This window comes from Haliaeetus leucocephalus, unplaced genomic scaffold (genome assembly GCF_000737465.1).
Source record: "Haliaeetus leucocephalus isolate CR32 unplaced genomic scaffold, Haliaeetus_leucocephalus-4.0 Scaffold217, whole genome shotgun sequence".
Taxonomy (NCBI): domain Eukaryota; kingdom Metazoa; phylum Chordata; class Aves; order Accipitriformes; family Accipitridae; genus Haliaeetus; species Haliaeetus leucocephalus.
Window position 1 is genome coordinate 6,325,490 of NW_010972653.1, and position 12,898 is coordinate 6,338,387.

General features: G+C 37.5%; 1 protein-coding gene across 1 annotated transcript in view; it reads left to right on the plus strand.

Moving 5' to 3' along the window:
* MBOAT2 (membrane bound O-acyltransferase domain containing 2) overlaps positions 1-12,898 on the plus strand; it is a 95,189-nt gene that overhangs the window by 20,403 nt on the left and 61,888 nt on the right. The gene's annotated exons all lie outside the window — the stretch shown is intronic.

A 12,898-nucleotide genomic window follows, 5' to 3' on the forward strand; every position in this document is an offset into this window, starting at 1 on the left:
AAAAATGTAATCTGATAACAGCCAGTGCTAGCAGAAGGAAGATGTCTGAAGGCAACAGAATGTGTGTGAGAAATTTTTTTTAAGTACCATGTGTTTGTAATTTCCTCTCTTTGTTTCATTTTGTTAGAATAATATAGTGTGAATGCTGTCTTAGGTTAAGAACACTATTGTAAATTTATATATATAGGGCATTATTTTAGGTTTGCTTGAATGCATGATTAGATTAGCAGTATCTGAATCCATATAGAATGGCACTTGTTTCTCTTTTTCAATCATTCTTAAGAGCAGGAAAGACATTTATTTTATTACTGTATGCATATGTTTTACTATTCCACTAGTGTAGAGATTGGAACCAAATTAGGTTCCCACTGTGTTAATTCCTGCATAAATGTTTAGTAAAATAGCAAATCCTTTCTTGAATAGGTTCCTGAAGTATGTGAGGCTGTCAGGAAAGATGCTGGTAAAAGAACCAAAAAGGAAAATTACTTTACACAGAAAGTACAAAGCCAGGGTGGCCTTAGTTCATGATCCTGCCTATTAGAACACTCCTTTATACTCTGTTACTGAATATAATTTTTTTTGTCTTTTGAAATAGCCCATATTAGGCTCTTGTTTTTGGGATTTTCTACGAAGGCTGGCATATTCAAACTACTGCAGATGTGGGAGAACTTCATTTGGTTGGATGACTGGTTTATATTCTAATGGTTTATTTGATTAGAAGTTGTGTTAAAGCAGCTTGTTCTTATCAATTTCTCTTTAAACATGTAACAGTGTAAGTTACAACTTAGGTAGCTTAGTATTTTAAAAGAAATTATTAGTGTAGTTAAATGCTGCAAAAGGAGGTACCATGCAGGATTACTTTGGTCTTTATCATAAAAAAATGACACAGGTTTCTCATAAAAGGAAATCTAGCAGTGGTTTACTTCCCTAATAGCGAGGCATGTAGGCATGTGTGTATCTAACATTTGTGCATTGGAGCAAGGAAACTTGCTAGTTCCTGTTCTTCCCAATTCATACCAGCTGGTTTAACTGCATGGTCTGATCTGCTGAAATGTTTGCTGTGCTAACATTGCTCTTAATTACTGCACAGTTGGGACGGTAAAACGTAGATTTGACTACTGGCCTTATATTGCTCTATCACAGTATGAATTGATATACTGTTGGATAAAACTAGAAAGCTCTTCTTTCAGTGGGGAAAAAAGTGTAACAAATGGAGTAATTTGTTATTCAAGTTGTGGACAAGTGCTTGGGTGCTGTATGGGAAGCTCCAGGAGCCACTTCTAATAGGTGATATAGGCAAGACTACAAGGTTTGCTCCCTCCATTGCCACAGTATGCCAGAAGGGGTGATGCCTCTTGGTGTCCCTGTATGTCTGTACCTTTTACTGAAGGAATGCACCATGTACTCTTAATTTTCTTTCATGAAAGTGCTACTTAGAGCTTTCTGTTTGGCAGTCTGAACAGAAACTGATCTGAATGACTCCCCTCCCCACCTAAATGTCTTCAGGGTACAAATGTGTCACATGGAGCCCAGGGGAGATTTAAAGTTAAGGGCTGTATAGTAGGATGCAGCTGGTACCATGTGACTTCAGGATTGGAGAAGAGCCCTGTCAATGTTTTACTGGGGTGTGTGTGTATATATACAGCTAATCAGAGTACTTACGTATACCTGCATAGCCCAAGTTTTGGGATTTACTTTGTATGTTGTAGAGGGACCCATTGGCTGGCAGTCCTAGCTAGCTAGAGGTTATCTGCATTGTTCATAAGCTTCTTAAACTTGGAGACTGTAGAACATCAAATACCTATGTGTGATGTAAACATGGTTTCAAGTGACTTTTGTATTGGAAAAGCACTTGTGTATTGTATAAAATATTTTTGTCTATTATCTAAATTACTTCAGTGAATGAAGTTTGCCTCTTCTTTTCTCTGCCCTGCTTGCTGTCCTGCAGACTTCATGAGTGTATGGATTGGGAACATCATTATCCCTCTCCTTTCTGCTTCCCCCACCCCCTAATATAGTTCCTCAGTCTCTCCAGCCTCTCTAAAAATTGTTTAAACAAATAAGAGACAGCTGAAGGTCTTGGCAGCTGAACTGATAAGCAGTCTATGTGCTGGGTATACCGGCTTTCCTTATCTGAAGCAAGGAGAGGTTTTTTTTATAAACCAAAGCAAACTTTCAAGTCCGATACTGATGCTCTTCTAAACCTCTCTTGCTTTCCTAATGTACTTTCATTGGATCCTAAAAGTCTCTGCTCTACAAGGTTCCTACCTTTGTGATTTTCCTGAGGGAACCGAACCTTTTGCAGCTCTTGCTTCTAGGTTGATTTTGACAATACATGGTATGTTAAAGATGAAAGCCTTACTTGAACAACAGAAAAGCGAGCAGGGGAAAAAGAAAGAAAAAAGGTAAAAACCCAGGGGAGTGGGGGAGCAGGAAGAACTGACCAGAACTGATCATATATTTTAGCGACTTCTAGAATAAAGTTAATTAGCAGAAAATGAATTACCTGAGACTTGGATTTAACTAAAATTGATCAATTATTTTTATACTTAGGTCTTATTTAAATGATGGTACTTTAAATGAAAGATGGAGTGATAACACTAGCTCTCCTGAATGGTTCAAAAGCTCATATCTTTTAATTTACGACTAAGCTATCTTAATACTTATTTGATGCTTTCATGGCTCAGTTAATTGTGAAACTGAAAAATGTGTTTAAGCATGTTCTCAGTTCCAATGAATTTGCATTTGGTAACTGATGTGGTGCTAATTTTTTTTTTTTCTTAGAAATTCTTCTCTTTCTTCTATGGTTGTGAAATTGCTACTTGTCTTAGAAGACAAAACCCCAAATGCCACAAGGTTTTTCCTTAAAGCATTTGGCTACCATTAGCTAAGAACTACGTAAGGAGTGCTTGCACAGGTGATTTGATGACAATGTTTTTAAGGTTTCTAGGTAACTGTCTCTTTTGACTTGATCGTTCATTTTATGGTTGGTAAATAATGTCACTTAGCCTGTGGGGAAAGGGGAGTTAATTATAGGGCTCACAGGTGCTTCACTGAAGTCAGTAGTTTTCTCAGTGATTTCACTGACAAAATACAGAAGTCCCAGCCGTGTCAGTGTAGAAAATAAATCTGTTAATTTAAAATAATTCCTGTTAAACTGTTCACTGAAATTTCTTAGATGTGCTAATGTAAAAACAAGTGATAGACATGCTATTCATGTCTGATATCTTCTGCGTTATGCTTAAAGTTGCAGGATGATACTTTTCTTGTTCCAGAAGTCTAGAGTTGAACTGTTAAGACTTAAGGAGGTTATTTCTGGCTTTAGAAAAGAAAAAATCCACTTGACTTTTCTGGCATCTTTAAGTTGTGAAAAGTAAATTAATGAAGGACCCAGAGACCTGAGACAACTAGTAGCATTAAATACATAATGAGCTGATGTGCGTGTGCTACAAGGGCCACAAAGATGATGAAGAGACTGGAGCATTTCTCCTATGATGAAAGGCTGAGGGAGCTGGGACTGTTCAACCTGGCGAAGAGAAGGCTTGGGGGGATCTCATCAGTGTATATAAATACCTGGAGGGAGGGAGCCAGGCTTCCTTTCAGTGGTGCCCAGTGACAGGACCAGAGGCAATGGGCACAAACTGAAACATAGAAGGTGCCATCTGAACAGCAAGAAACACTTTTTACTGTGAGAGAGGCTGTGGAGTCTTCCTCCTTAGGAATTCAAAAGCCATCTGGACATGGTCCTAGGCAGCTGGCTCTGGGTGGCCCTGCTTGAGCAGGAGGCTTGGACCAGTTGACCTCCAGAGATCCCTCCCAACCTCAACTCTTCTGTGGATCTATTTTATTTTGATGCATATACAATTCTTTGTACTGCACCTACACTCATGTATGGGAGCTGTTTGAACATGGTAATGTGAAGAGATACTCGAATTTGAGTAAACAAACTTTGGTTGTAACTGGTCTGGCCCCTGTGGAGATGTTTCCTGGTCATCCCTTTCCTTGGGATTTGGGAATGTTAGTCCTCATTAAATTCCCTTTCCCCTCCTAGCCAGAGCCAGGACAGAGCAATGCCTTGCTCCTCTTTTCCTTCACTCCTTGCTGTGGCTTTGACAAACAGTGGGAGACTTGATGGTTTGATCTTGGGAATCTCAGATTAAGAGACAAATAGGTCTTGTTCATTTGAGTGAACTAATTCACTCAGCATGTTAATTGAGGTACTTAATTTGTCAGGTGTTTAATAATGCTGAATGTCATGACTTATTGATAGGTTTGATTGCTAGTTAGCCTACAACTTAGATTGCTGTGAAAATTAAGTTAGGAATTTTTTAAAAGTTATGGTTTCAGTGAAATACGAAATGGATCAAGCAAATTACTCTCTCATCCTGTGAGTTATTGGCAAGGTTTTCGTAAGCATCTTTGTATATTCAGAAGTGAGAGTGTTCATAACCTGAAACAATTTTTCAAAATGGGAGTTAGGCTGGTTTTTGAACTTTTGTCTTTTCCAAAGGTCCTTGATCAAGGTAAATGTAAGTTTGTTGGTTTGTGGGGTTTTGGTTTTTTTTGTGGTGTGGGTTTTTTTTTTGTGGTGGTGTGTTTTGTTTTTCTGTCTGCTTTTAGTTTGATAACAGGTGTCTTAGTCTATGAAGAACATATGTGATGTGGATAAAGATGGTTTTTTTTTTTTAATCTGCAAAAGAGGATCTGAAGCAACATCTAAAATTAGTCATCAAATCAACAGACAAATAACAATATCTAACAATCGTTAAGGGTTTGACTAAGAAATGCTAATAATTCTAATATTTCTAATAGTAATTTTTAACAAATCTAGGCTTAGAAGCCTGCCAATATAATTAGTTCTTTGAAGGCATGAGGGCATCAAGACAACTGTAAGCTAGCTGGTGTAACTTCTCAGTTATAAATTTGTAATTAATTTATGTAACTTGAGTAAAAATGTCTGGTACATAGGTAGCTGCCAAAAGACAGTGGGCATAGCACTGAGAATACCTGGATTCGTAATTTGAAGTATTAATAGCTGTGAACTGTTCTGCATATACAAACACACTTTTTCTGCATTTCTGCTTCTACAGTTAGTGCAAATAAGATAAACTTATCTGAGATTAAGAAACTAATTGAGAGCTGAAAAATCTTAAGTATGTTCTTATTCAGCCAAGGATAAATACAAGATGGAGGAAGAGGAGATCTGCTGGTTCTGTAGCCTTAAATAATGCAAAGACTGAAAAAACAAGTACTATTCTGTCACTGCAAGCAATTTTTGTTGTCTTATCAGATCTATGTTAAATGCAAAAAAAACCCCAAACCTGTTACAAACTTTATAATTATAAAATTTTATTTGATTAAAAAACAATTTAGAAGTATTTTCTGTATAGATGAGAATCAAATACATATTAAACAGTATCATTTCTACAGTATGCATAGAAATCTTATCCTCCCCTATTAGAAATAAACACCAAGGCTAATGAATGGCTGTATTTAGGAGCATATTTCAGTAGTTATCAACTAAAAAGAATCAGGCTTCCATTTTGAAGTGGTATGTCTTTTCCCAAAGAAAAGGGATTGCACTTGTTGATTTCTTTCTACAAAAGGGTAGATGGTTATTATATGTATCTGTCTCAGTGTGAGCAGTGTTGTAGCTAAAATAGCTAATGTGAATCTTCAATATAGTAAAGATTATAAATTTGTTTTTTATTCCCAAAAGTAGTGGTGAGATTGCAGAATTTTGTCCTGTTTTAGTCTTGTCCTCCCTTAATCCTGTTAAGGAATGATTTGGCAATACTGAATCTCACATGAAGAGCCATAGCAATGATTTGGGGAACTGAAACCAAGTATTGTTAAGAACCTTATTGGGTTCTTATCAAGGAACTACAAGACAGTGAAGTGTTATATTGGAGATAAAAATGCAGAGAACTTCTATTTTAGCAGACAAAGCATTACAAGAAGTCGAGTTAATGGTATTGAAAGCAAGATTGCTGTTTTCCGTTAGATGGAAACTCTTTTCTGCTATCAGAAATACTATTATGGCTCTATGCAGAAGGATGCTTCACCTCTCTTGTTGAATTGGTTAGTACATTTTTATTTTTTTTTAATAGCAAAGCATATGGTCTGGCTGCTAGATGGTCTTTCTAGTTAGATAAAATCTTTGAGGTTTTGCTTGTGTAATGGCAAAGACTCTTTGTATTTGTTTTCAGAGGTGAACAATTTTTTTCTTCAAGAATGTAACTTATCTTGTACACATATATTAAAAAGGTAAAACCAGAGTTAAAATAGAACTATCACAGATAACCAAAGTTGTGATCTGAAATAGGCTTCATGTTTTCATTAAAATTTCTCATGGCTGTTAATTTTGTCCTTAACTGCAAAGTTTCTTCTTTATATGGTTAAATCAGATGATCTACTTGAGAATGTCTTAACTTGAGTTAACTGTGCAGATGAGAGCTCTGCACAACTCATTCTTGTATCCTGCTGCTGCTACCTTGGTAATGTGTGGGGATAGAATTTGCATGAGGCATATCCTATAGTTCTTTGAAGTTTAATATCTGCCTCCCATATGCTCTTTGCATCACTTCTACATCAAATTCCTCTTTAAAACCACTTACAGTTTAAAACTGACCTACCAAATCTAAAAAACAAAATAACAACAACAAAACCCCCTATATCCCTGTTTGCTTCTGTGGAGCTTAGAAATTGAGTTTGATAGTGCTAGAGGTTTGGGGGTTTTTGAGTGTGCTTTATTGACTTATTTATCTTCATAATTTTTTATATGTTTGATTTTTCTGATGCTTACCTAGAGAGCAGGCTTTCGTATTCTGAAGAGTGTGAATGGAAACACTGACTAGCACCAGGCAGTGATTTTCTGTATGCTGAAGATCTGACTATTACAAAAATAGCCATGTAAATGGATGGCTGTCTTCAATGACTTGAAAAGTGAGCAATTGTTGAAGTAAACAGCTGTGAAGGAATTTCCTAGTAGTCCTTATGAATTTCTTTTGAAAGTATTTGTTTTAAATAGCTATTACAAGTTCATCCACTTTGATAACTTCCTGTAACTCTCCTGGCTGTGCTTGGATAGAACATAATGCATTACTTAAAACAATAAAGGTACAGGTTGAAAAATAACTTGCTATATTATCCTTCTTAAAATTGGAATGTTCAAATGGAAAGGCCTGTATTGATCATATTTTTTGTAATTACAGAAATAGAGTGAAAAGAGAACTAGAATTTTCTTATTTTTAGTGTCTGTCACTTTTGCCTTATTTTTTAAATAAAGATTAAATACATTTATTTAATCTTTGGTGAGTGTGTCCCCCATGTATATATAGGGAGAAAGAAGGAAGGACAAGGATCATGTAGTGTCTGCAGCTTTTTGTGAAGGTTGACACTTATGTAGAGAGGCTGATAAAGATAATAAACAACAATGCAAAATAAGGCATTTTTGAAGTGTTGTAGCTACTTCAGTTGCTTTGGTACAAAAGAGGCATATGTTGCCTTAAAGTAACTAGAAAAATTTCTGACTGTATACTTCGTATTTCCAGGGAGAAGAGTCTAAATTAGTCTGTTTTTAAATTCCCCCCCCCCCCCTTTTTTTAAATTTTATTTTTGACTTGGTTGCTGATGTTATTCAAAGAACGGAATTCTCAGAAGAACAGGCTTTTTAACAGTTGTTGGCTTATAAAACCTCTATTATCACACTTGAGAGAACTCAGGTGAAAAAATTTCTGGACTTCTGTTTTATGAAGTAGCTATACATTTTTGAGTATCGATGTTTACCTGAAAGAGGGTTCTTTTACTTCCCTAAACTTTAAATTGATAGGTAGTTTTTTCACACTGTGTACTTGGTTTCTATAAGCATATAGAGGACAACCTTTTCTTGAAGGGCAGCAGTAGTATAAAATGGCTGGGCATGTTAGAAATCTTTTGGGACTGAGTAGCTGTTGCTTTTTGGCTTGCATAGACCTCAATTTTTTTTTAATCTTTGTGCTCTAAGTGAAGCTGAGCATGATCAATCAAGCAAAAGAAAATTGATAGAGTAAAGTCATGTTTTCTGGGCTCTGTATTTGTTTGGTAATCTTTGAAAGCTGTAGCACCTATATGGATATTTCTTCAAGGCACATTACTCTGCCTGTCATGCTGCCAAGCAACTTGACTGCTAGCAAATGAGCTCTGAGTCATGGTATCATTGCTGCATGGTTTATTACCTCAACAAACTATTGATGTCAAATAAATCAGGCTCCCTACAAAATGAAGTGGCAGAATAAATTGTACCTAGGAGAGTTCAGTGAAAGCTGTGTTCTTCTTCAGCTCCTGGCAAAGACTGCCGCTAATAAGAGTTGATTAAAAATTCTGGCTGCGTGGCATTGTCTGAATTGAACCGGTGGTGTTTGTGATAGAGAGATTAGATGCAAGGATTCTGTGTATTACAGTCAACTTTCTTCTCTAAGTGCATGTTTCTGCATAGTTGTTTTTTTTTATTCTTTGGTGAAATATCTTGTATTTGAGACAAATTTCACTTGAGTAATTACGACAAGCTCAGCAAACAATCATTTCATTGTCCTTAATGGAACTGTTGGCTGTAAATTATGCAAGTCAGTTTTGCCTGCAGAACTGCAAGTGGTGGTGTACAAAGTGCCTGGCTTGGAGCTAAAAGTTGTTTGAAGAAGTAAAAGATGAAGACCCTTTTTGTTATAGATGCACAACAAAACACAAAAAATCTATTTGTGTTTTGTTTCCTTTAAGGGAAGGTGGATGTAAATAAAAAGCATTGATATTTTAAAAATACAAATTTCTTCATTTTAAAATCCAGTATCTCAGTTAAACATGTGGATAAGTTTCATATAGCTTTTAAAGGTGATGGGTTTTGCAGGTCAAATGCCTTTACTGGAAGTCAAAGATGAGATCACAGAATCATAGAATAGCTGAGGAGGGAAGCATTTCTGAGTCCAACCTCCCCTGTTCAATGCAGGAACAACTAGAGCAGGTTGCTCTGTGAAACCCAAGTCTTCCTTAATATGAACATGATCCTGGATAGCTCCAGTTGTCATAAGCATGCTAGCCATTTCCTTTTGGTGTCTTGCTTCAATGTCTATTATAGCTTAAAATTTATTTGAGGTGACTTAATGCAGCTTAGTTTTCTGATCTGATCTGGACTTGCTACAAAAGGTTTTTTATTTTTTAATTTCCCCCCACCCAGTAATCTCACAGTATTGTCAAATTTCAAGGAAATTGCACAGATTTAGCATTCTTAACTTAAATCTATTAGGCTCATTTCAATTTAAAGTGAAATAAACCAATTGTAATTGAGACAAATATTTTGGTAGGAGGACACCACATTAGCCAACAAGTAGTAGTAGTCTGTCTTCCTATCCCTCTTTTTTTGTAAGAGAGAGTATCAATAATGAAAAGGGGAGGTAGGGGCAAAACACACAAAACAAAGGCTGTGCCAAGAGAAAGTATGTAACTCCTCTGTCTTCAAGTCACTAGAAACAGGTGGAATCCAGGCTGAGTAAGAAGGAAATATCAGAGGAAGTATTTGATGCTTCAAGTTTGGTTTTACTTTCAATTCACTTTTCAATTGTGTTGGAAGACAAATGTCTTTTCAGTATTCAAACAAGAAAACCATTCTTTTTTTCTATGCCATGAGAAGATATGTGAAGGGTTTACTTACACTCTCTTCAGTATGGATGAATTGCCTGGAAGTTTTAGAGGGCTACGTGCAAGAAGTCCTTTTTCCTTGTATGTCAGTTGGCATAGTTTTCAGCTGGGAAGCTTACTGTTTTATGACAGGAAATTTCAAACTTTCCTGATAGAAAGTGGCACCTGATTATGTTCGAAGAGAAGTGGGTAAATAAAGATATTGTAAATGAAACTGATTCCCATCTTAAATCTGACTTAAGTCATAGTGGAGCTTTTGGTGTGCTATTTTCTGGGAAATTTTGGCTATATGTTACTGAAGCAGGTTTGCTGTGTGTCTACATCCAGTAAGAAGATGCAAGTACCTTGGACAATGTAGTGTGGTGTTAATCTTCAAAACTGGATGAAATAAAAAATACTTAGTATTACCAAGTGCTAAGCACTTTGCACAGTCATCACTAATCACAGGCACAACAGGACTGTTAAGTCAGTAGGCTTGCAAAAGGAGGCTCTGAGTATTTCAGTATATGATTCATTAAAGACTGAATAATCTGGTTTATGAATAGATCATATCACATGGAAATGCACAATGCATAACTTTAAACAACAGTCATGTAACTGGCTTTCTATTTCTTGGTATTCTGCCCTTTCTAGGTGTGTCTGTGATGTTTTAAATCCCATATCCTGGAAACTCCTTAATAAGTCTCAGGCTTTTTGGTTCATCAGGTGTTAGTCTTCTCCTTCCCTCCACCATGGTATCCATTTGTGACACCACACTTCATCTATGCTGTGGTATCATCGATTTGTCTAATCACTGTCTTCTGGCTTTGATATCAAGTGCTAATTTTTTGTGATTGGTGTTATTGCTTCTGTAGAAAGCTTTTCATGTTCAAAGCAGCTCACAATCTATTGAATGTTTTAAGGACATCTTGTGAGGTATGAATGAGGTGGTGTGTGTGTAGTGAGAACTAGTAAAATTCTGCCATTTCCCTATGTAAGATATACAGGTGCCGGCTGAAACTTGGTATATGTATTTTCATAAATCAAAACAAAAACCTGTAGAGCTTTCTTTTTTTTCTTTTTTTTTTTCTTTCTCCTACAAGATGGAGGCAGGTTGCATTGATCAGCAGTATTCACATTTTGTCTCCAAGTCCACGCTTCTCTGGCTTTCTTTCTCTGTGTGACCCTGGTGCTCTGGAAAGCTGACCAGTAAATGCCATAGGCACATTCTTCTGCAGGCAGAGGACATTCGTGTAAAACTGTGGTCTTCAGGGCATTGGTTTTCAGTTGTCTTGACTACAGTAGTTTTACTGGAAGGTTTGCTTCAGAAATTCATGTAAGCAGCATGATTGCAATTTCTTAAGAATTGTTCCCACAGTAACTTCTTACCACTTTATATGGTAACAAAGTTAGAATTGGTCTATGTGAAGATGATGCGGTATGTATATTACTGGGCCTGAGGGAGCTTTCTAGAAGAACGGGCCTTGCTACCAAGCTGCTACCAGAGCTGTAGTCAGAAGCCAGTGGCGGCTTCATCATTCCTAGCTGCTGGAGAGCACAATAACAGATTTTGCTGTTTTATATAAATGTCTGAAGTAACAACATCCGTATCCAGGCAGGATATCTCCAAACTGAAATAGCTAAGGCTTTCTAAACCTTTCAAAAAGGTGTGAAAGCAAAATTGGTTCATAGGTGGCTTCTGAAAAGTGGGTTGCAATAAAGCTTTATTCTGATGTTGGTTTGATATGTGGCTTTGGAAGCTGCTTAGTTTCTCTGGCATTTTTCCACACTTCATGTGTGAGCAATTAGTGTATGTGACACAATCTGTATAAAAAGTAGAAGGGTCTAAATAAAGGAGCCTAAGGCACCTAGAAGCAGATTGAGTTTAGTTTGTTGTGCCAGCTATGCTTTGCTAGTCATATAACTATTCAGTGCATTTTTCAAAGATCTTGCAAAGGTATTCCCTTTGCAGTGTAGAATTGTCTCAAGACCATGAAATGATTTCTGCTCCTCAATGCTACCCTCTTATGAATGAAAACTGAGATACAAAGTACAACATCAATCATCTAAAACACACACAAAAATCAGAACTTCTGAAGGGCTGGAAGGAATGTCCTATGAGGAGTGGCTAGGGACTTTGGGCTTGTCTAGTTTGGAGAAGAGGAGGCTGAGTGGTGACCTCATTGCTCTCTACAGGTTCCTGAGAAGGGGAAGGGGAGAGGGAGGTGCTGAGCTCTTCTCCCTGGGATCCAGTGGTAGGACACATGGGAGTGGTTCAAAGCTGTGCCAGGGGAGGTTTGGACTGGACATTAGGAAGCATTTCTTTACCGAGAGGGTGGTCAAACACTGGAACAGGCTTCCTAGAGAGGTGGTCAATGCCCCAAGCCTGTCAGCATTTAAAAGGCATTTGGACAATGGCATTAACATGCTTTAACTTTTGGTCAGCCCTGAATTGGTCGGGCAGTTGGACTAGACGATGGTTGTAGGTCCCTTCCAACTGAAAGATTGTATTCTATTCTAGAAGAGAGTTCTAGATGCAGTCACTGTCCAGTTCTTAAGGTAGAAGAGATCCTTTTTCTGGAAGTAGTAAACCCCATATATTTTAGCAATTAATAACAATGCATTGGGTTGTGAGGCAAGTGATGCTTTCTAAAATTGGTAAAATGGTGTCAATCCTTGCTGGACAGACCAGGGGGGTTGTGGTGAGTTCAGAATTCCTTCTGGCTAAATTAAGGAGAAATGACACCAAATGATCAGTTAAACATTTTATTTATGGCAGAAGCAACCTAAACTTCGAAGGAGTAATAGTAGGTGGCGTGGTTCCTATTGAAATGTCAACAAAGGTAAGGAGCACGATATCACCACCCTTGGATCCTGTGATGAAGTTAACGGTCAACGATGCTGACGGTCATGGTAATACTCCGGTGATGGGTGCGCACAGGGCTCCTCATGTCTTCGTCTTTTATAGCCCAGTCTCCGCCTTTTCTCATGTCAGTCATGCCACCCTTGGTTTTCTGCGCACTGCCCCTAAGGACTTATGTAGCTCTAATTTTCTGTGCAGGTGCCATCACGGGGGGTGGTTGTGAGACCCTTCCCCAAATAAGCTCTGGGTGACCCCTGGCCAGATACAGTGAGTTGTTCCGCCCAGTTCATCAGGATAGAATCATAGAATCATTTAGGTTGGAAAAGACCTTCAAGATCATTGAGTCCAACCATCAACCATGCCCACTAAACCATGTCTTGAAGTACC